Source organism: Akebia trifoliata, chromosome 8, assembly GCF_017979445.1.
Source record: "Akebia trifoliata isolate Shusen 1 chromosome 8, ASM1797944v1, whole genome shotgun sequence".
NCBI classification, from domain to species: domain Eukaryota; kingdom Viridiplantae; phylum Streptophyta; class Magnoliopsida; order Ranunculales; family Lardizabalaceae; genus Akebia; species Akebia trifoliata.
In genome coordinates this window covers 37,130,458-37,156,032 of record NC_141382.1, presented here as the reverse complement: position 1 = coordinate 37,156,032, position 25,575 = coordinate 37,130,458, and the positions used below count along the sequence as shown (strand labels likewise).

Below are 25,575 nucleotides of genomic sequence, written 5' to 3'. Positions count from 1 at the left end.
GAACCTAATTATCAAACAATGCTCTATTTCTCAACTTAAAAAATCCCCTAGATTCTCAAATGACATTATTCCTAAGAAATTTTTTACTCTTTCCCTACCCTTTTTCATAATACTTTTGTCAAATGATGGGATAAATATGATTCATCAAAAGTTATTGTCGATAATCCTCAAAAGAATATGAACTCCAAAGATTTTCCTCAACTTTCAAAAGTCTCAAAAGCTTCTTATGCTGCAGGCGCCAAGTGTTCAACTACTTTTACAGCAACATTGACGTCATTTCCAATAACTATCTCTCCTCACACCCAACAAACGACAAAACCCAAATCTTTTTTAAACCTCCAAATGCCTGTGGCCACAAAATAAACAAAAAATCTATAACATAAGTATTATTCCTCGACAATTTCCACTATTCATGAACAGTGCCTATCGTGGACTGTCAAAATTCTGCCACCTGGACCTTTTCAAACCTTCCAAATAGTGCTTCTTGATGCGTGCACGTTTACGTGTCCATCTAATGTTCGGACTTCAAAATTTTAGTTTCAAGTCCAACTCTATAAAAGGAGGATAAACCTCATCTTCAAGCATCGGCAAATTCCGACCAATATGCATCCTATGACCACCTTCTTCGACCATCCTCCGAGCATCTTCTCAAACCATCCTTTGACCAAAATAAGCAATAATTCTTCAACAAAACCAATAAAAATAATTTCCATCAAGCAAAATGATGAAGTTTCATATGAAAATATAGAACAGTCCATACAAAATTGGATAATCCCAAAAGTACTAACACATGAAATATATAAAGATAAATCAAAATTGAAAACTGATTATATTATAAATACCATTGAACAGTCCATGTCAATTTCACCCCAAATGAAAAATATTCATTTACTTCTAAAATAATTAATTGAAAAACTACAAAATAAACACTATAATAATGTTCATTTTGGCTTAATTCAAGTAGCCATAGTTCCCTTAACTAGAACATGTTTAAACATTTCTACCTTAGCACATGTCTGAGATAGAAGACATATTAAATTCTCAGATCAATTGATAGAAATGGTTCAAGCTCCTCTTAATGATGGACCAATATTTTTCTATTGTTTTTCAAATTTCTCAGTCTCTTTGATAGATCCAACAATTTCAAAATCCTTAATAAAGGTTTTAATATGCCAAAAGCTAAAGACATAACTGCAATTTATAGAATTTATTACAAATATATGATGTATCTCATTCCAAATGTTGCCTATTAAAGTCAAACTAAAGGATTAACTACACTATTCCTAAAAAAATTCAGAAATACAGTAATCACCCCTAAAAAAATCAAATGGGACCCTATTGACAAAAGTATATAAAGTATGTGGTTTTCCATTTTGATTTTTTATAAGATAATGAGTATACTTTTAATTAAGCAAACATATATTTACGTGCGATGCACGTGCACCCTACTAGTATTCTAAATTTCTAATGTTCAAGGGTATTGAGTTGTCAACCATTAATTATGAAAGTGCCCTTTTCTTTATGAGTCAATTAGATATGCCCCCTTCATGTTGTTTTTTCCAATATTAAAGATGTCCTTGGTGTTTTTAAATTGTTAACATGCCCACTACTTAGACTTTTTCCATGTGCAACCATCCAATTTCTTTTTTGAATGCCACGGGGCCATTATAATTAGAATTGATTTCAGGGTATTTTAGATCACCCCTGTGAAATTAACAATATTAGGTTTACCCACTTCATCGAAGGCCGACTTCTTTTTGATAAATTAATGATGAACTTTTAATTTTATTCAAAACACCCATCAAAATTTCACTTTAATTTGGTAGTGAAATATAAGATGACTTGATCAAGGGATAAACTTAATCTTGGTTCTATTATTTCCAAGTTATACTAAATCTAGATTAATTTCTTCTATGAACGCTACGGGGCCATTATACTTAGAATATATTATAGGGTATTTTAGAATACCCCTGTGAAACAATGATATTAGGTTTCCCGCTTCATTGAAAGTCAACATTCTTTTTTGTTGATAAATTAATGATGAATTTTTAATTTTAATCAAAATTTCACGTTAAGTTGACAATAAAAGGTACATGTACTTTTGATCAATGGATAAACTTAATATTGATCCTAATCTTGCATTTTGCGGGAAGGTAATTAATCTAATATTTCACATTTCAAAGGAAGGTTATGTTAAAATTCTTTTTAATTTTATTTACAATACTGTTCAATTAAAAACCATATCATTAATGAAGAAATGTTACTAGTTAGACAAGCCTTATAAAAAAAGGTTTAGGATCATGTGTTCTTTTCTTGAGGATAAATCTCAACCATTGAATTTTGTGTTTATAGGTTAGGATCATGAGTTCTTTTCCATGAGTCACTAGAACTTAACTCCTTTTCAAGAATATCCCTCCAACTTTATTACCTCTCCTCTACTACTCTAATTTCCAAGAATTCTCATTCAACTTTATATATTACATTTTCCTCTTCTCCCCTGTCTACCCTTCCGACTTTATTGCGTTTCTTTCCTCTGGTACCCTCTTAATCATTATATTCCCATGGTCATTCTTTCGAGAATAGAGGTAAAGGTAATCGAGATTTTTCATTATCGATTCGCTTAAGGGATAGGCTGAACCAATCCAACTTGGCAAGAAAAGTTCACAATTGATTTGCCCAAAGGGGATGCCTAGGACTGGCAATGATCCAAAATAAACCCGATGTCTGAACCGGTCCAAATCGATCCGATCCGAAAAAACATAAAAATTTTGGATCTTCAGATTTGATTCGGATTAGAATCTTAGATCCAAAGCAATTTCGGAATGGATTCGGATCTATCCCAATGCACTCCGAAAAAACTCCAATCTGAACATAGTTTCATAATTTTTTCTAATTCTTAATTTCATATAAATACATATAGATAAAACATTTTAGTCTTTCTACTTTCCTTCTATATTTGTAATTGGAAAATAGATTTTTAAAATCTTTATATGATTTTATATTTTTAAAGTTTTTTGAACATTGATCATTTGAAAATAAGGCATGTGTTCAGATTGGTTTCGGATTAAGGATGAAATGAATGGATCGGATTCGCTTCACATATTCTTTAATGCGTCAGGATCGATCGGGTACATTTTTATAAAATTTCAGATTGGTATTGGAGAGGTATTGATCTGGTACCAAACCGATCCGTTACCAACCCTAGGGTTGCCTATGCTGATATGCACAGGGAAATTCTAACATATATAGAATCAAGATCGAGGTACAACTATTTGACACAATATTTTTTTACAGCACTGCCTTGGATGTTCTCCAATGTTTTCAATGGTTTTTACAACACCATCAGGTGCCGATTTATTTTCTAAAATGGATGGCATCCAAATGTTCAAACAGATACTAGTCTCTCGAGGTATGTTATCCATCATGGATAAGAAGCTCTGTCTGTGCATCTAGCCAACCAACTCATCCATTTAGATCATTAGATTCATGATCCATCATTATGGTTGCTACCATGATTGTCATGTAATGCCTCATTTAATAAGTTCAATGAAAATACATAAATAAATCAAAGTTCATAGAATTTTGTCCTTTACAAGCCTGTGGCATCAGATCATGTTTTTGAATGTCATAACGTGATGTAGTAAAAAAACTTTACTTACTAGTCTTATTGACTAAGCAAAGTGTATTTCATTATCAGATGAGACATACTAGTCTTATTTAGTAAGATGGTAAATCTTATTATGGGTCATTGTGCCCACATTGATCACTGAATTAGGAATCAAACACTACATGCCTTTAGATTTCGATAATTAATTATTTGTACAATATCTTAAAACACTCTCTATATTTTATAGAATTAAATTTTTTTTTTTTTATGAAAATGTTCTAAGAAATTCTAGGAAAAAAATGAGTAATTTAAAAAGTCTTAAATAATTCTTGATATATTTAAAATTACACATTAATGAGAGAATGACTAAACATAACAAATTAAACGGGTTGATGCCGCTAACTCAGACCCAACTCATTTAATAATCGTGTTAGACGGGTTGACACTATTATGACCAAATCCCAATTAGATTTGACCCAAACCAACTAATTTCATGTCATTTTCGAGTCGTATTCGCAAGTCATATTAAGATTACCACCCCTCAATATCCTCACTAAGTGATAAATTAAATTTGGGTCCAACTCAAAACCAATTGGCAACGAGTGGAGAGGCCGAAGAATTTACTTATAAGGAGACAGACAAGGCAAGGAGTGTCTGATGTAGGACTAAACTCAACATGCCCCCCACAGATGTGAGCTGGACTGGGCTAAAACACGTGGAGATATGAATGGGTGACATGGAGGAGATAAAGGTCCGCTCTTATATCATGATAAATGTTGGGGTTGTAGGCATCAAAATTTTATGAAGGTTCTCACAAATTTTATAAATTAGAATAAAGTCCTTAGAAGTCACAAATAGATTCACACATCCAAATTGGGCTCCGTTAATTGGAAATAAACCTTCTAAAGATTGAGTTTTGGGTTTTCACAAATAAAGTCCATAATCTTATAATTCCAAGTGATACATATTAAATATTGGGCTTTACACCCAAATAAATGAGTTTGGCCCACCAACAATCCATAGAATCCTTATAATTGGATTTGGACGAATTTAGCCTTTAGATAAACCAATCAAAACTCCTTAAGTTGGGGCATAATTGGAAAGTTAAATTTACTTTAAGTCTATAAATAGCAAAGCCTCCCTCATTTAGAGGGGAATCTGGATCACTTTCTCTCAAAAGATAGAAGCTCTCCATCTAGAGAAGAAGAATTTTTCAAGTCCTTCTTCAGAGATGAAGCAAAATTCTTCAAGAGACTCGGAATTCAAATAAAAAGAAGATCACGTCTAAAGCCATTATTTGAAAGTCAAGAAGTCCTTCTCAGTCGATAAAACGCGAAACACGGAAAGAAGAAAATCTACAAAAACCCCTAAGAAATCAAGCACAAACAAATCCACCGCCAAAACAACCTTTTTAACTGATCAAGTGTGAAGCCCGAAGAAAAGAAAGTTACTCACGGTCATCTTTATTTTTGTACTTGACTATTAATTATAGGAAACCACTAAGATTTGTACCATCATTTTCATCAAAATCAATAAAATCATTTGTGATCTTATTTTACGAATCTCGAGGTAGATTTTGTGAAATTTATTTTTGATAAGGTTCCAACTCAAAACCAATTGGCAATGAGTGGAGAGGCCCAGTAGCTTATAAGAAGACAGACAAGGCAATGTGTGTCTATGTGGGACAAAACTCAACGCTAAGTTTTGACAAACTACCTACCCCAAGCTATCAATGGATCGAATTTGGATTTTGGTACTAATTGGCATTGAACAATATGGACCCGATTAGATATATTATTTTAATTTGTTCCGGATCCGAATGGAAAAATTAATATTTTTAGATTGAACCTAATTCAACAGGGCTTGATATTATAAAAGCTTATATTAAATACAATAAGGTTAGGATCCAATGACTCGTGAACAACAACTCACGGAAAAAACACATGATCCCAAGCATTTAAATACAAAATCTAAAACCAATGTCTTATTTAATTCAACAAGACATCAGTTTTAACCAAAAGCGATCTCTAGACTCTTAATTAATAGATGCCATTTAAAAAAAAATGATTATCTATAAATAGACATCAATTCCTAAGTTAAATGGTGTCTTATATTTTTCTGGAAAATTATAGGCTTTAGACATTGGATTTTTCTAAGAGATGTCTAATGTCATATCTAAAAGACACCAGTTCCATGAAAAATCTTACACATCGTTTATTTTATAAATTGATGTATAATATTGTTTTTCGTGTTGTGCCTATTTCAATTGGTGTACTAGTGGGTGTCAATATAGAAATCAGTACTGTGACACTACTAATTTTATGTGCCTTGGAACATTAAATCCATTATCCTCTTTGTGTGGGTAGTCCGTGTACTCTGACTTGATTATATATAGTAACATCATTTAATAATGCTTAAAAGTACATACAAAATAATGTTATTAAAATATTATTAGAGTTTGCACTAACCGAACTTTGTAGTGTTGCCTTCCTATTAATAGATATTTGAAGGGTTTTGTTATTCAAACATTACTTGTGTTAATACAAATTTCAATTAATGTTTATTAAGCTTTGATCGTCTTCCTGTAATCTTTTTCAAAACTTGTTTTTAAGTAGGTCTATCTAGTGGCATTAAACTTTCCATAGGATTTCGCTTTGCTAATTTGTACTTGTCGACATCAAATTTCAAGATCCTTCCTCGAGTTGAGCAAAATAAGATATGACAAAGGATTTGATTGATTTTTTATATATATGAAAATGAAGGTGATACAATTTCCAATACACTCACTAGATAAAGCATTCTCCACTGATTAATAGTCGGATATTTAAAAATGATGATGTGTGATTTTCTTCTCTCTAGACTTCACGCTTTATCAATTGAGAATGATGATTTTATCTTTAGAGAATAGATACGATATTGATCTTCTCTAAAAGCTAGAGTCCAAGAGTGTAGTTGTAAATCTTAGTTGTTTCTCCGGAGGAGGGCTTGTGAACTTCTTCTGCTGTGAATAAGAAGATTCTCTTTCGATAGATAATCTGATTCTATTCTTTGAGAGAAAATGATCTAGTTTCTCTTTTTGGAGAAACTGATCAAGACTTTTCTGAATGCTTAGACTTTGACATTTAAATAATTAGGTAAGAGTGATTTTTCAATTATACCCCCAACTTAGAGGATTTAAGTAAATTGGTCTAAAGGTCAAAATGATATCTTACCAAATTAGATAGTTTGGAGATTTTTAATGGTCCTGGCCCAATCTTTCTAATTACATGGCCCATGATCAAAACGTTTCATGTTTTGACCCAACCATTTGGTGGGTTTTGATTGTTTGATCATAACTAGCTAACCCAATATCTAATATTTAGACAAGTGAAGAGCTTTGGATTTCATCTGCGAAAATACCAGTCCAAATCAGAAAAGACTATTTTTAGTAAGTGAGCCTAAATTGAAGTTGCGGGGCCCATTAGTAGTCTCTAGGGACCATGTTTGTTCTTTATGAAAAATAGAAGGGTTATCTGTATTTTCAAGGAATTTAAGAACTAGAATAATTTTTTTTTCCTACAGTACTAATCTACTATTGTATGCTTATTAACAGATCGTGAATGGTAAAATGGAGTCATCCTGAATGTAGATATTGTATAATGTTATAATGGTGATCATAACTCAAAATAAGGTTTACAACTAACTGTTTTTTTTTTATTTATCAATTTACTTCATATGGAATTGTACTAAATGTGGTTAGATATTTTTTTTTTAAAAAGTGCAAATATACAACTGTGCATGGGCTAGGGATGTACATTAGGGTAAATCCCAACTGGACCGAACCAAAGTATGGCTAAAACTAAGACCAACCCGAAAATCTCAGGTTCGGGTTCAAGTATCAAAGGTCAAAACCGAACCCAGACCAAACCGAAATTCTAGGGTATTTTTAAGGTTTAGATAGAACCCAAGTTCAAAGGTTTGTATCGAAATATTTTAAAATAAAATGAGATTTACGGGAGTCAAACCTTGGATGTGGCATGGCCACCGTGTCTTACCAACTGGCCAAGTGTTACTTTGTGCTAAAATTAGTAAAAATAAACATAATATAATAAATCGGTTCTTGGTTTGGGATTCAGTCCTGTTTTGGAGGAGCAAACCTAGACTCGAACTGATATTCATCGGTTTTGATTAGGTCTTAACCCGAAAGGGTTCGATCCATTTTTCGGTCTGATTTTTGGTTCAGGTTCTGGATAAAATGTACATCCCTAGCCTAGGGTGTGTTCATATATTTTCTAAAACAAATATCAAAAACACAACCGCTGATCTAATAGTATATAGTGGTGGAAAAATCGGTCTTGGTAGACCTTTTCTTCCTTTGTAACGAATTTCAAAGTTTTAAGACTTTAGTGGGGGCTATAGCCCCCACTTGCCTACACGTGACTCTGCCCCCGGTAAGCTATCTACAAGACACATTTTGGTTTGAGATTAAAACATATCGGGCTCTTAACAAAGTCTTATCTATTTTAAATGGCAACTTGACGTATCTATTTACAATGAAAACATGCCACATATACACCATATGTTACTATAGGGACAAGACACCATTTTGGATTGCAACTCGTATGTTAGTGTGTAAATGTTTGAAGAAGAGTAGTAATAAATGAAGAAACGTAACCTCCATAGAAGTTTCATACATAACAAGCATGAAAAAATTGGAAGAGTAATAAGACATTTGCAAGTATTAAAGACCATGCTGTCCACATGTGTAGATATGTGGAAGATTGTAAGTCATTGATCTTGATGTTTGAATATGAATCATTGATATGAAGATTCAAACTGTGAGCATAGATTATTTCCATCCAATATTGATTATGGTCATCCTGTAGGGATGTGGATGTGACTATCGTCCTTAATGAACTTGAAATTTGATGTGTTTTGGCATGTTTACATGGAAATTACATAATTTCTACTCCTGACAATAATTCAGTCCACTCATACCTTCCATAACAAGAAAACAAGTCTTTATTTATGTCTGGAATAATGATTTTCTGATGCCCCCAGTCCCCTCTGGCACTCGCCCCTGATGTGGCATGTGCTAGAACCATAGATTCTTTTCCTCAGGATACACAACTGCACATATTTATGGGATGTACGGTTGTGTATCCCAAGGGAAAAATCTATGGCTCTAATCCATGCTACTTCGAGAGGCATGTGTCAGAGGGGGGCAATAGAAAATCAGGACTCTTATTTATGTACTCTCTTTGGGTCTGAGCTCAATACCTTCAACAATGAGGCCGGATTTCCACTGCATGCCTTTCACATCTTTAAGAGTCATCTGCAACTCTCCATCTCCTTTGTCATTGAAGAACTCTACCATCTTTATCTCCATCCACCCGTCTCGTCTCTCCATAGGGAACCGCCCCTTGGTATGGGGCCAAATCTGCTACGAATTGACCCAATATGGTCCATTTGGATCTGCTGCCTCCTTCGATCAGGGGACATATAAACAATATTGTGTCGTTGTCCACTCCCCACTTGATCTCCTTGACCTTCGTGTCCGACAAATTCTACTGAGACCTTTGCAGGTGAGCTATGGAGCCCATATTCACCCTCGATAAACTTGATCACAAGGTAGGCTCCATAACTTGTGTTTGGAGACAACAATCGAGTCTCAATCTTGCCTTGGATTTCAAGCCAACACACGTCCAACAGGTCAGCCATCTCTGCAAACCTATATAACATGTATGTATGTCAAAGTACATTATAAACGTTAGCATACTCTAATATCTAAGGTTTTCTATAAAAGACCTTAGAAAGCAAATTTTTGTCTTCAAGTAGTAAAAAATAATAATATTATTATCCACAACAATTTCACAAACATAGCAAAGTTTCAGAGAGTTCAGTAGTTGTCCATTGTTTAAGCCTTTGATAAGTTAAACCATGAACCTTAGGGGGCGGAGATGTCATTTGGACCAACATGGCAGTTCTCTTGTGGGCCAAATGAGTTCTTTCACAAACACACACAAATATATATATATATATCCCTTTCGCCACCCTACGCTTTACCAAATGTGTTTTGTCCTACATGGGCTATAAGTTTTGTAATAGGCTGATTTTTGGTGAGGATGATCTCTATGGTGAGGAGATCATCCTCACCAAAAATCAGCCCATTCCAAAACTTCTAACCCCATAAAAAATGGTTTACAAAAAATGGATGGTCCACGATTTTTCAACTTGTAAACATGGGGCTAGAAATTTCAGAATGAGATGATTTTTTGTGAGGATGATCTTCTAATCGTAGAGATCATCCTCACAAAAAATCAGCCCATTCCAAAACTTCTAACCCATGTAGGATAAAACACGTTTGGTAAAGCGTAGGGTAAAGTGTAGGGTGTTGAACATTTTCTTATATATATATATATATATATATAGATATGTATGTGTGTGACACAAACGTCCAATTAATTACAGTGTTGTGGGAGACAAACCAACTAAGACAAACATCCCATCAGTTGCATTTTTGTGGGTTAAACCTCTAGTGTGTGACATAAACGTTCAATCAATTACAGTGTTGTGGAAGATAAATCCAACTAAGACAAACCTCCCATCAGTTACATTTTTGTTGGTTAAACCTCCTATCAAGTTATAGTTAATGGGACTTATTTTATTTTTTTTCTTTATTCGTTACTTCTTATAATTTTACTACATTTTCTCTTTTACCCCTTTAATATATTTGATTGTTTTTCATCTTTTACTCTTTTAATTTCAATTTTTTTAATAATACCTCTCTAACTTTTTTTTTATATTTTTACTTTTACCTTTTTAACCCAAAAGATGATGCTCTTCTTCTAATTTTACTATATTTCTTCCTTTTCCCCTTTAATCCATTTTTTTTAGAATATCTTTTATCTGTTTAATCTCAATTTTTTTAATAATACCGCTTCCATTAAGTTATAGTTTCAAATTTTATGATAATATCCTTCAACTTTCTTTTTTTCGCTTTTACCCTCTCAAATCGAGAGAGGATGCTCATGCCATAGGCACAAATGAATTCTAGTATATATATATAGGGAAATGTGTGGCACCCTATTTTTTGCCCTACAAAATTTGTCCTACATGGGGTTAGAAGTTTTGGAATGGGCTGATTTTTGGTGAGGATGATCTCCATAATGAGGAAATCATTCTCACAAAAAAATCATCCCATTATGAAATTTCTAACCCTAATTTTTAAGTTGAAGAATCGTGGACCGTCAATTTTTTACCGTTAGTTTGTAACCACTTTTCATGGGGTTAGAAGTTTCGAAATGGGCTGATTTTTTGTGAGGATCCATTCCTTCCAAATTTTTTTAGCCATATAAGACAAAACAATTTCTATAATATTGTTTACCAAACGTTGTCCATTCCAAAACATTTTAGCCGTATAAGACAAAACTTTGTCTATAATATTTTTTACTGAACGTTGTCCCTATATCTATATAGTGGGGGGGGGGGGGTTGACTAACAATCTTCGGATGACAAAATGCTGCCAAAATGTTTGTCCTATGGGGTTAGAAAATTTTGATTGAGCTAAATTTTTTGTAAGAATGATCTCTATGGTGAGGAGATCATCCTCACCAAAAGTCCAATTTGAAACTTCTAACCCCATCAAAATTATTTTAGAGTTTTGAACCGTCGAGATTTTTTATCAAAAATATCTAAACCACTTCTGATGAACTTATAAGTTTCAAATTGGGCTGATTTTTGGTGAGGATGATCTCCTCACCATAGATATCATCCTCACAAAAAATCAGCACAATTTGAAATTTCTAACCCACATAAAACAAAAGTTTTGGCAGCATTTTGTCATCTTAAGATTGTCAGCCGAACGCTCCCCATATATATATATATATATATATGTGTGTGTGTGTGTGTGTGTGTGTGTGTGTGTGTTATCACGATACTCATAAATCTCAACCATTGGATTTTGTGTTTAAAGGGTTGAGATCATGTGTATGTGTTTTATTCATGAGTCATTCTTAGGAGAAACCAGATCTTGACACTCATATATATGGGTAGCATTCAATGACTAACTTTTTGGCAAAACATTTTTCAAAACATGAGTTAGAAGTTTTGGAATGGGCTGATTTTTGGTGAGGATGATCTCTACGGTGAGGAGATCATTCTCACAAAAAATCAGCCCATTCCAAAACTGCTAACCCATGTTTACAAGTTGAAAAATCGTGGACCGTCCATTTTTTGTAAACTATTTTTGATGGGGTTAGAAGTTTTGCATTGGGCTGATTTTTGGTGATGATGATCTCCTCGCTGTAGAGATCATCCTCACCAAAAATCAGCCCATTCCAAAAGTTCTAACTCATGTTTTGAAAAATGTTTTGCCAAAAAGTTTGCTAAACAGTTAGCCATTGAATGGGACCCCATATATATATATATATATGGGAAATGTTCAGCAACAAACATTTTGACAAACATTTTGGCAAAACATTTTTGAAAATATGGGTTACAGGTTTTGGAATGGGCTGATTTTTGGTGAGGATGATCTCTACAGGGAATAGATCATCATCACCAAAAATCAGCCCATTCCAAAACTTCTAACCCATCAAAAATAGTTTACAAAAAATGGACGGTCCACGATTTTTCAACCTGTTAACATGGGGCTAGAAGTTTTGGAATGGGCTGATTTTTGATGAGGATGATCTCCTCACCGTAGAGATCATCCTCACCAAAAATCAGCCCATTCCAAAACCTCTAACCCATGTTTTGAAAAATGTTTTGCCAAAATGTTTGTTGCTGAAAGGGACCCTATATATATATATATATATATATATATATATATATATATATGACAAAATTCTAGACAAAGCATTTTATCTTATATAAACTAAAAGTTTTGGAATGGCCTGAATTTTTGTGAGGATGATCTCTATGGTGGGGAAATCACCCTCACAAAAAATCTGCCAATTCTGAAATTTCTAACCCTAATTTATGAGTTGAAGAATTGCGGACTGTCAATTTTTTACCGTTAGTTTGTAACCACTTTTCATAGGCTTCCAAGTTTTGAAATAAGCTGATTTTTTGTGAGGATGATTTACTCACCATAGAGATCATCCTCACAAAAACTTAGTCCATTCTGAAACTTTTTAGTCATATAAGATAAAACTTTGTTTGAAACGTTGTCTAAAATTTTGTCTATGGAATGCTACCCATATATATATATATATATATATATATAGGGAAATGTTCAGCAACAAACATTTTGGCAAAACATTTTTCAAAATATGGGTTAGAGGTTTTGGAATGGGCTGATTTTTGGTGAGGATGATCTCTACGGTGAGGAGATCATCATCACCAAAAATCAGCCCATTCCAAAACGTCTAACCCATCAAAAATGATTTACAAAAATGGACGGTCCACAATTTTTCAACTTGTAAACATGGGGCTAGAAGTTTTGGAATGGGCTGATTTTTGATGAGGATGATCTCCTCACCATAGAGATCATCCTCACCAAAAATCAGCCCAATCCAAAACCTCTAACCCATGTTTTGAAAAATGTTTTGCCAAAATGTTTGCCAAAATGTTTGTTGCTGAAAGGGACCCATATATATATATATATATATATATATATAGGGTCAGGTTCAAACGACAACCATTTCAACACACATATAGACAATGTGTTTTGTCTTATATGGGCAAAAATGTTTGGAATGGGCTGATTTTTTGTAAGGATGATCTCTGTGGTGAGGAGATCATCCTGGAAAAAAATCAGCTCATTATGAAAATTCTAGACCGTCCAATTTTTGTTGAAAAATTATAGACCGTCCAATTTTTGTAAATCAATTTTGATGGGGTTACAAGTCTTGGAATGGGATGATTTTTTGCCAGGATGATCCCCTCATCACATAGATCATCCTCACAAAAAATCAGCCCATTCCAAACATTTTTGCCCATATAAGACAAACACGTTGTCTATATGTGTGTCGCAATGTGTGTTGCAGGAACCCGACCCATATATATATATATATATATATATATATATATATATATAGGGTCCCGTTCAGCACCCTAAGTTTTACCACACACTTTAACAAACGTGTTTGGTCTTATATGGGTTAGAAGTTTTGGAATGGGCTGATTTTTGGTGAGGATGATCTCTATGGTGAGGAGATCATCCTCACCAAAAATCAGCTAATTCCAAAAATTCTAACCCCATCAAAAATGGTTTACAAAAAATGGACGGTCCACGATTTTTCAACATGTAAATATGAGGCTAAACATTTCGGAATGGGCTGATTTTTGGGGAGGATGATCTTCTAATCATAGAGATCATCCTCACCAAAAATCAGCCCATTCCAAAACTTCTAACCCATGTAGGACAAAAAACGTTTGTTAAAGTGTGTGGTAAAACTTAGGGTGCTGAACATTTCCCATATATATATATATATATATATATATATATATATATATATAAGATGGCATTATGACGACCCCTATTACGACTCACATTGCGACACACCGTTTGTTTATATGGGTAAAAATGTTAGGAATGGGCTGATTTTTTGTGAGGATGATCTCTGTGATGAGGGGATCATCCTGACAAAAAATCATCCCATTCCAAAACTTCTAATCCCATCAAAATTGATTTACAAAAATTGGACGGTCTAAAATTTTTCAACTTGTAAACATGGGGCTAGAAGTTTCATAATGAGCTGATTTTTGGCAAGGATGATCTCCTCACCATAGAGATCATCCTCACAAAAAATCAGCCCATTCCAAACATTTTTGCCCATATAAGACAAAACGGTGTGTCGCAATATATATATATATATATATATAGAGAGAGAGAGAGAGAGAGAGAGAGAGAGAGAGAGAGAGAGAGAGACCTCAACTGTGGAAGAGCTCTCCGCCTCCAGTATTGGGTAGCGTCTTCCCATATGATTGAAAGATCTCTTGCTCCAAGCATGTAACACTTCTTCCCACTCTCTTTCTCCAGTCTAAAGCTCTAAGACATACACCAACATTTCAATTAAATCAACATGTAAGGGAAAAGGTTATTTGGAGCAACATTTGCTCTCCTCACTAAATGGTATAAAAAAAATTATAAAAAATATATATAAAAATTGGGACCAAAGCAGAGATGAAAGCCCAACCTAATTTCATAATAAAGTTGGATCGATTTGATTATACAAGGCAGGTAATAGAACCACTGATGTTTACAGATTAAAATGCAACATTGAAAAAAATAAAAACTTGTTCTCTTTTTAACATCAGATTTTCGGCATTCCTCAAACAGTCCTAGTGTTGTTTAATTTTGGTCCCACTGCACAATTACTCAATGAAGATAATTATGCCACTTGGAAACGTGCCATGAGATTGCTAAAAATAATCTTGGCTTTTATGAATGAAAGCCCATCCAAACCAATATCTGCATTGGTCGTTGCTAAAGGTGATACTTCTATGAAGTATTGATCGTCATCAAAATAATGACAAAGGATCACGACAACACTCAATTTGTGACTACAACAAACAACTAAGATATGTTAAGGCTATATGCTACATTGGGAGACATTGTTGAGAGCTCAAAAAATGTTGTTGAAGCCTCAACCATAAAACCCCAACTCACCATTGAACAATATCGATAATGCTCAAACTATGGAAAATCTGCTACTTGTGCTTCTTTCTCTTCTTCTATATGGATTATTGACACTGGCATGTTAGATCGTATCATTCCCACAACAAAAATTGTGGTTCACGTATCCACTTTCCATGCTAATAAATCTATTTGATTGCCTAATGGAACTTTTATTCTTACTACTCATAAAGGAAACATCTCTATGTCCTCTTGCATTTAAAAGATGTCTTTTGTGCTTCCAATATTTTCACTTTCAACCTCTTACCTAATAGTAAAATTACCAAGCCTTTAAATTATGCTATCACTTTCTTTCTTGGATTTTGTATTTTTCAAGACCTTTCCATGAAGAAGACGATTAAAATGAGTAGAGAACATGGTGGACTTTACCATTATCACTTTATGCCTTGACTGCTCATCAACAAAGTCCTCATGATGTTTGTCATTGGTGCTTATTAGTCCATCCCTCAAATTCTAGCCTTTAAATTTATGCAAAATTGTTGATAGAAATTGCACTCCTAATTTTCAATGTGATATTTTTCCTCTTGATAAGGATATTTGTTCACCTTTTTGACTAATATTGAAATTACTCATGCATCTTTTACTTTACTCCATTGTCTATCAGTTCTATTTCCAATGCACATTAATTCTTAACTTTTGTGGATGACTATTCTTGTTGCACCTATTATTTCATAGGAATAACTTTGAAACACAATTCCTTCTTAAATTTCATTTTTGTCATGCTTAATACTAGGTTTTCATGCCCCACCCAACAAATACGAATCAATAATGGTCTCGAATTCATCTTTGTAAAATCTTTAATTTTTTTTATGAACATGAGGTCTTTCATAGGGGTTTTAGGTGTAGTAAAATTCATAGTTTTATTCATTTATTTTGTTGAGGACAAAGTTTGAACTCAAGAACCATTGAGTGTTGTTTGTAAAGTGTAAAAATTTCCTTAATTGGTGGAAGATAAGTTAAAACAGTTTTTCTCTTTTTGTACAAGTTGAAAGTCAAAAATTATCTTTACTTTCTTGGTTATGAGAATTGTAGAGACAACTCTTCAAATCTTTAGTCCCACATCGGATAAATACAATAATATTATTTAACTAATAATGAATCTCTTTCTCTTTCTATTGTTTGAGTGTGAGTGAGAAAGAGAGTGGGCTTTGTGTGCACATAAGGGCCTAAGGCATTGTGGGACTGCAGCATGTTGGAGTTGATGTGTTGACCATTCAGATTCTCTAACATTCAGAAACAGTTGATCTACTAACCCGTTAGAGTTGATGTGTTGATCGTTCAGATTCTCCAACATTTAGAAACGGTTGATTTGCCTAATTTGTTAGAATTAATGTGTTGACCGTTCGGATCCTCCAACATTTAGAAATGAACTAATTAAGGCCCAAAAGTATCTACCATTACTATAGTGGACCGTTGGGCCTATTATCTATAAAACAGATCGTGCCCTAATTTTTGAGACATATAGGTTTCTGATCTCTCTCTTCTTCTCTACTTTACTGTTCTCTTCGAGATAAAATCTTGCATATAATCTTGTTGGTTGTACAATGTTCAATCTGATCGAGTTCACTATAGATATGTTATTTCCAAGTGTACAGTTAATAGACAGTGACTGTTGAATCTTGGAAACCAAATGTCTTAGATCGATTGCATTGAGGATTCATTCATAAGGAGGTAAAATTGGTTTTAAAGACAACGACTTCTCCATGCCTTAATTACGGATAAGTTCTTCCAATTTCTTCGTGTTTTTATATTATTCTATTGAATACAATCTACTATTTCAAGAACACAGCCAAAAAAACCAAAACCATAAATCACAACAATCTTAAAACTAATTGATCTAAATTCTATTTCGATTTTTACACTTTGAAACATGGATTATAAAATTGAACATGTGAAACCTGATTTGTTGAAACTAGAAACCTTTAATGGGAAATTTTATCGAAGATGGAGCCAAAAGATGCTCTTTTTCCTTGAAGCCTTAAATGTATTATTCGTTCTCAAAGGAGAAAAACCTGTAGAAACATACCCTAATCTTTAAAACTAGGTCAAGATAGATGGTATTTGTAGGAATTACATTTTATCTTATCTTGTAAATACTTTGTATGATATTGACTATGTATATGAGACTTCTAGAGAATTGTGGGGGACATTACAGAAGAAATATGCAACAGAAAATGCGGGTGTCAAAAAATATGTAATCAAAATATTTTTAGAGTTTTTAATTATTGGTAGGAAGTCAATTATAGACCAAGTGAATGAATTTCAAAATACCATTCGTTAATTTGTACTTAATGTTATGAATGAAAATGCATCGTCTTCTGCTTACCTTGTCGAGTCAATTTCTTTATGGCATGCTAGATTAGATCACACTAGTATAGGAAATTAAAGAAATTAAAAAAATTAGGTAATTTACTCAATCTAGAGATTAAGAAATTAGACAAATGAGACATTTGTGCAGAATCTAAATTTACAAATAAGCCACACTATAGTGTATCAAGAATCTCTTTAGAACTTCTTAGTCTTGTTCATAGCGATCTTGAAGATCTTAAAAATAAAGTCTAGAGGAGGTAAAAGGTATTATATTACCTTTATAGATGATTAATATAGATTTATAAGAGTTTATCTTCTTAGAAATAAAAAAATGAAGCAGAAGATACATTTTTAAAATATGAAAAGAAAATAGAGAATCATTTAGCTAGGAAGATTAATAAACTAAGATCTGATAAAGGAGGAGAATATGATTCTAATCTTCTTAGTCAGTTTTGTGAACAAAATGATATTATACATAAAGTCACGCCACCATATTCACCTAAATCAAATGGAATAACGGAAATGAAGAATAGATCTCTTAAGGAAATGTTAAATGCATTGTTGATAAACTTTGGTATGCCTATTAACATGTGGGAATATGCTATTTTGACAGCATGTCACTTAACTAATAGAATTCCTCATAGGAAGTTAAGAAAAATTCCTTATGAATTATGAAAATGATATGAACCTAACTTAGGTTTCATCAAAATGTGGGGGTGTCTGTATAAGGTAGGACTCCTAAAAACCAAAAAAAGAAAAATAAGACCTAAAATAGATGATTGTGCATTTTTAAGATACTCTTAAAATAGTACTTCATATACATTCTTAACCTTAAGATCAAATGAAAATGAAGTTGATAGCAATGTCATCATTGCAGTTAGGGATGCTGAATTTTTTTAGGATGTTTTTCCTATAAAGGTTAAAACTTCTTTAAACTCTAATGACAGAAGAAAAATGGTGGAAGAAGATGGAACACCAATTCTTGAACCTTTTCCTCAAAAGATAGATCTTAGGGATGTTACAGAAGAAATAAAATCTAGAAAGAGTAAAAACTTAGAAAAAAAACTAATTTAGGAGATGATTTTTATACTTATTTAGTGGATGATGATCTGTTATTTTATCAAGAAGCAATGACATCTCGTGATGCTATTTTTTTTTTGGAAAAAGACTATTAATAGTGAATTCAAGTCAATCATGTTAAATCATACTTGAGAATTAATGCAGTTACCTAAAGGCACCAAACCTATTGGATGCAAATAGGTATTTAAAAAGAAATTAAGATCAGATATATTAATAGATAAGTTTAAATAGAGGTTGGTTGCCAAAGAGTTTAAATAGAATAAAGGGATATATTTTTTTGACACATACTTTCCAGTCACTAGGATAACTACTGTTAGAGTTTTAGTCGCATTAATTTTAATTTACAAACTAGTTGTTCACCAAATAGATGTCAAAACGACATTCTTAAATGATGATTTATTAGAAGAAGAAATTTATATGGAGCAACTCGAAAGGTGTGTGGTTCCTAGCCAAGAAAACTATGTATGTAGGTTAGTAAAGTCTTTATAGGGACTAAAACAAGCACCTAAACAATAGCATGGGAAGTTTGATTCTACGCTAAAATTTGATGGATATATCTTTAATGATTGTGATAGGTGTGTGTATAGCAAATTTAATGGTAAATCGATGCAATCATTGCTTATACGTAGATGATATGTTGATTTTGGGAACAAATCTAAAAGTTGTTGAGGATATTAAATCTTTTCTAAAATCCAAATTTGAGATGAAAGATTTAGGAGAAATTGATGTCATGCTAGGGATTAAAATAACAAAGAAAAAGAAGGATTTGTATTGTCACAAGTCCACTATGTAGATAAAATTTAAAGAAGTTTGGGCACTTTGAGAGTGTACTTATTTTAACTGCTTTAGGTCTAAACATGAAGTCAAAAGGAGTATGCTAAGATCATAGGAAATTTATTGTATTTAATGAACTGTACTCATCCAGATATAATTTTTGTTATAGGGGTGTTTAGTAGGTTCACTAGTAATCCTAGTAGAGACCATTGGATAGCATTAGTGAGAGTTCTCAAATATTTGAGATGAACAATGGATATGGGCTTACACTTTAGTGGAAGCCCAAATGTGTTAGAAAGGTATAGTGATACAAACCGGATCTCAGAATCTGATGAATCCAAACCACTAGTGGTTATATTTTCACATTAAGTGGAAGAGTTGTCTCTTGAAAATTATCTAAGCAGACATGTATGGCTAAATCTACCAATGGAATCAGAGTTCATTGCATTAAAGTTAGTTGCCATCAGTATTTATTGATTGTGATAATCAAGTAGCTATAATCAAGGATATATATATATATATATATATATATATATATATATATATATATATATATATATATAATGATAAGAATAGACACATTCATCTTAGACATAATGTGGTTAGACAATTATTAACGGATGAAATAATTGTAATGACCTTGTGAAGTCAGAAAGTAATCTAGCAGATCCATTAACAAAACTACTAACTAAAGGGTTAATGAGTAAATCATCGTGGAGAATGAAACTACAGCCTATGTAAATAATTAGTTTGTGATGGAAACCCAATCTATATGAATGGAGATCACAAGAAGTAGATTTAATAGGTAATAACAAGTCACTGAACTAATTGGTCTAGTGAAAAAAAGTTAACAAACTCTTTGTCCCTTTCCTATGGTGTTAAGTAATACTTATCTATAACGAGTTAAAGATGAATAAAAGTTCTTAATAAAGTCCATAACCTTCTTGGGTGGTGTGTAATATTCATAGAACATACTTGATGGGCTAACCTATGTGAATATTAAAATAGGATCGCTTCATATGAATATTATGGGCAAGTATTCTAAAACATTCATAAAAAAACCAAGATTTGACACATGATCGAAAAGTGTCAAATCATAAGAACTCGATCATTCTTAGAAAGAAATATATATATATATATAATATAGTTACACCAAGTCCTTGTGAGTTATGTTTATCTATACTAAGTGTCAATTAAATCCAAAATACATTGACATTAGATATCTGATATTTCACCTTGTACAAGCAGCATTTCTTTTTTTCTTATTACGAATTTGTGGGGTATTGTTGTAAAATTCATAGTTTTATTCATGTATTTTGTTGAGGATAGGGTTTAAACTCAAGAACTCTTGAGTGTTGTTTGTAAAGTGTAGACCTTTCTTTCATTGGTGAAACATAAGCTAAATGAGTTTTTCCCTCTTTGTTTAAGTTAAAAGTCATATTATCTTTGCTTTCTTGGTTATAAGAGTTGTAGAGATAACTCTTCAAATCTTTAGTCACACATCGGATAAATATAAAAATAGTATTCAACTAATAAAGGATCCCTCTCTCTCTATTGCTTGAGTGTGAGTGAGAAAGAGAGCGGACCTCGCGTGTATAGGGGGGACTAAGGCACCATGGGACTGTAGCCCATTGTGTTAGGGGCCAACCCGTTGAAAAATCTTAGTGCACGTGTGTGCATACAATGCGTGTGCAAGGGGGTAAAATTTTACTCTCTTAGGTTCATTGTTTATTTTTATCTCAACTGTTGATTTACCTACGCGTTAGAGTTGATGTGTTCACCATTTGGATTCTCCAACGTTTAGAAACGGTTGATCTGCCTAACCCGTTAGAATTAATGTGTTGGCTGTTCGGATTTTCCAACATTCAGAAATAAGCTAATTAAGGCCGAAATGTATCTACCATTACTATAGTGGACCGTTGGGCTCTTTTCAACCATTGGTCCTATTGTCTATAAAACGGACTGTGCTCGAATATTTGAGATATATAGAAAAACCTTTTTGATATCCCTCTTCTTCTCTACTTTACTATTCTCTCCAAGATAAAATCTTGCATACAATCTTGCAACTTGTACAATATTCGATCTGATCGAATTCGCTGTAGATCAACTATTTCCGAATACTTGGTAAGCATATAGTGATTGTTGAATCTTGGAAACTAGACGCTTGAGACTGACTGCACTAAGGATTCATTCCTAAGGAAGCAGAATTGGTTTTAAGGACAACGACTTCTTCGTGCCTCAGTCATCGATAAGTTCTTCCACTTTCTTCATGTTTTTATATTATTCTATTGGTTATAATCTACTGTTTCAAGAACACATAACCAAAAAACTAGAACCAGAATTCACAACATTAAGGTCACGAATTCAACTTTACTAGGGAAGTGGTTGTAAAGGTTTGAGGATGAATGAACGAGTCTTTGGAGTATGGTAATTAAGGAAAAATATGTTGAGAAATTAATGAGTAGGAGAATGAGCAAGTTAAAACCTGTTTTGGTTGCAATATTTGGAAAGGGGTCATGAAAATGTACTCGAAGTTTAAGAAGTGGACCAGATTCAGAGTGGGGAGGGGTGACATGATCAAATTTTAGGAGGACTAATGGTGCGGTGCTACCCCTCTTTGTCTCCAATTCCCACGACTTTACACCTTGTTAAGGAAAAAGAATTAGCTAGTTGGAGCTTTTTAAACCTCATTGGAAGTGATCCCTTAAGGAATTTGAGTTTTAGGAGGGATTCCAACGACTGGAAGATCCAGGAGCTCAAAGACCTAATTAATCAACTTGAGCTCACCCCAAGGGAATTTTCAAGGGTAGATAGGTGGGAGTGGATATTCACCAAAGATAACTATTTTTCTGTAAAATCTTTTTTCTTGGCTTCATTGGTTCCATTCCACTTTTTTTTATGAGTTCCCTTTCTCACTCATTTGGGGTACTAAAGTGCTTTCTAAAAGTGTTCTTCATCTAGTTAGCTCCCCATGGTAGAATTCTCACTTTGGATCACCTCATCAAAAAAGGTTTTGTAACCCCAAACTTATGTTTTTTGTGCAAATCAAGTTCGTAGCCCACATCTTGTTGCATTGCCCATAGGGTTAGCAATGGGTCGGGTGTGGGTCGGATGAAGCTATTTCCACATCCTTATCCAAAATTATATCCGATTATCCATATCCAATTTTGTACTTACTTATGCTTAGGATATCCATATCCAGCTATTTTTCTATTTTTTAAAGGATATCCATATCCGACTTGAGGATTTCGAAGTCGGATATATATATTTGATTGTGAAAATGATGGAACAACCTTTACTTTAGGTTATACATATATTTTATTGTGGATGTACCGTATTAAACTCGGATAAACAAATATTTAGGTTGGATAGGATGCATATCTATATCCGATACTAAAATTTTTTGGATAAAAATTATTACGGATAAATTTACCCGAATTCTTAATCAGATAAAAAATTTGTACCCATACCTGAATAACTAGGGCAGAATGAGTTGAGTAAGCGGATATTTTCCGACCCATTGCCAGCCCTAATTGCCCACTATCTTAGTCTCTCTCAGATTACTTTTTTTTTTCTCTTTGGCTTAAGCTAGGTGTTTCTGAATTCGGTCTTGTCTTTTCTTCGAAGTTGGGACCTAACTATGTTCTCTAGGAAAAAGAAGATGCTATGGAATATCCTGCCTTTTGCAGTGTGTTTAGAAATTTGGTAGGAGATAAATAAGAGAGTGTTCCAAGGAGATGCGTCCTCTTCTCAGAAGATGATAATTAGCATATTAGGGTTGTTATTTTTTTTATGCAAAGTTTTCATTGAGTTTAAATGTGTATTTTTTGTGTTTAGGTAGGAGTTTTTGTGCTCTTCCTAGTTTTGTTTCTCTTTAAGGTTGGTCACCTCGACTATCTTTGCATATTCTCCTCCTTTTTTTCCAAAATGAAACTATATTCATCAATAAAAAATAAAAAAAATGGAACTTCATATACAGGCTTCCACAAAATGGTGTAGCCGAAGGCAAACACACACATCTTTTGGAGGTTGCCCTTACCTTTTTTACTTAATTTATTTATTTTTAAATGAAGGATATATTTTTAAAAATATTTAGGGTTTTGTTAACGTGTGCCCTAAGTGGAATAAATAGACATTGGGAATAAGCCTCTGGGGGTATTTTCAATACAAATATATTTTTTGAGGGTATTTTCAATACACACTTCAATTTCCCAAGAGAATTTATTGCACTTTAACGTGTGATGTAACCACAACGTTAACCAAGACCCAAATATTTATATCATTTATTGCATTGACATTTATTATTATTTAATATCCAAACAAAATGCCCCAACATGTTTTTAACAAAAAAAAAAAAAAAGGATTTAATATTCAAAACTTCAAAATACCCTTGCATTTTTTATATATTAAAAATAATAATTAAGAATATTGATTTTTTGACGCCCCCTCTAACTCACACCCCTGCACACGTGCTAGGTGGGATGGTAAGTGCGGCCCACCAAAGCAAAAAAGTAAAAAACACACCCTCTATATGCCCCCTAACGTGGCATGTGCTAAAACCATATATTCCTTCCTTGGGATACACAATTGCACATATTTATGGGGATGCATAGTTATATATCCCAAGGAAACAATCTGTGGTTATAGCCCATGCCACGTCAGGGGGAGTAAAAAAATCACGACTCAATAATTAAATAAAAAAATAAGTAGGGGTATTATTGAAAAAATACATTGAAAGATGCGAATGCCTAATGTTCAAGTTATCGCTGAAAGGTTAATACGCGTTCCAGATTCGTAGTTAAAAAGAGGGAAAATACCTTATTGCCACCATCGATGAGAATGGGATGATCGCACAAATGGAAATAAAGCTCTTTCTTGGAGGAGAAAGCCAAAGTAGAAGTAGAAACTGATCTAGAGATGATCTCCTCATAATCCAACGGTAGAAATTTCTCCCATACAACATCTGAATCTGAAGCGGATTTGAAGAACGATGAAACTAGCGATGATCTACATGCATCTCGAGGACTTGTCAAGGAGAGGGCATATGAGATGCATTCTTCTGGTAGGATGTCGAAATCCATCTTTCTTTCTTCTTCAATCTCTCTCTAAGTTTAGGGTCTCTGTTTGATTGCAGAAACTTCTTTTAAGTTGTCACAGTGGATTGACCAGTGATATATAGGTGTTTAAAAATCTCCTTTGAATTTTGTGTGGGACCCACTTTAACTATTTTATTATTTTTTTCCTTTTACCTTTCAAATTTATTTTCACTCCTTTAAATTTATCATATTTCTTCTACTACCCCTTTTAATATATTTTATTATTTTTCATCTTTTATCCCTTTAACCTTAAAATTCTTTAATAATACCCTTCTAACATTATACTTTTTTTAACTTTTATGCCCTTAACCCTGCTATCAAACTTTAATTTTGTGGGACCCACTTTATTTATTTTAAACTCGACTTCTTACAACTTAATTATATTTTCTCTTTTATCTATTTAACCCACTATATTGTTTTTCATCTTTTACCCCTCTAATGTTAGACCCATTTAACCCACTTTATTGTTTTTTTCATTATCCCCTAAACTTTATTTTCACTTTTCTAACTTTATTAGATTTTCTTTTTTACCCTTTTAACATATTTATAATATTTCCTCTTTCACCCTTCCAACTTTATTTTTTTCACTTTTATACCCTTAGCCTTCCCATCAAACTATTATTTTGTGAAACCCACTTAATTTTTTTTACACTTCAAACCTTATAACTTTACTAGATTTTCTCTTTTATCATTTTAACATACTTTAATGTTTTTCATCATTTACCCTTTCAACCTTAAATTGTTTTAATAATAACCCAAACTTAATTAGGCTTGATCCAAACCCATTAATTTCTTGTCATTTTCGAGTCGTTTAGTGAAAAAGATAAGGGTGCGTTAGTCTTTTACATAATAAATACATTTATTATGCCCTTAATAAATACCTTTGTCATATTGACATTGATTGTTCAAGCGTTTACTACAATTTTTTTTATTTAAATCAAAAGACTAAAATACCCTTAACATTTATTATGTAAAAAGATAAAATATACCCTTATCTTTTTCATTAAAAGACAAAATGCAGAGGGATATTATTGAAAAGAGAATTTGATAGACAATGCCAACCCCAACTTTTACTTATTACACCC

The 25,575-nt window shown here is 33.1% G+C and overlaps 1 pseudogene across 1 annotated transcript; it reads right to left on the bottom strand.

Moving 5' to 3' along the window:
- Nucleotides 1–8,224: 8,224 nt before the first annotated feature.
- Nucleotides 8,225–24,513, bottom strand: LOC147396660 (F-box protein PP2-B10 pseudogene; annotated as a pseudogene). Its single transcript, XR_015181224.1, has 3 exons — nucleotides 24,212–24,513; nucleotides 14,464–14,582; nucleotides 8,225–9,317 (listed from the first exon to the last, which is right to left on the bottom strand). The product of XR_015181224.1 is annotated as an F-box protein PP2-B10 pseudogene (transcript).
- Nucleotides 24,514–25,575: the final 1,062 nt, after the last annotated feature.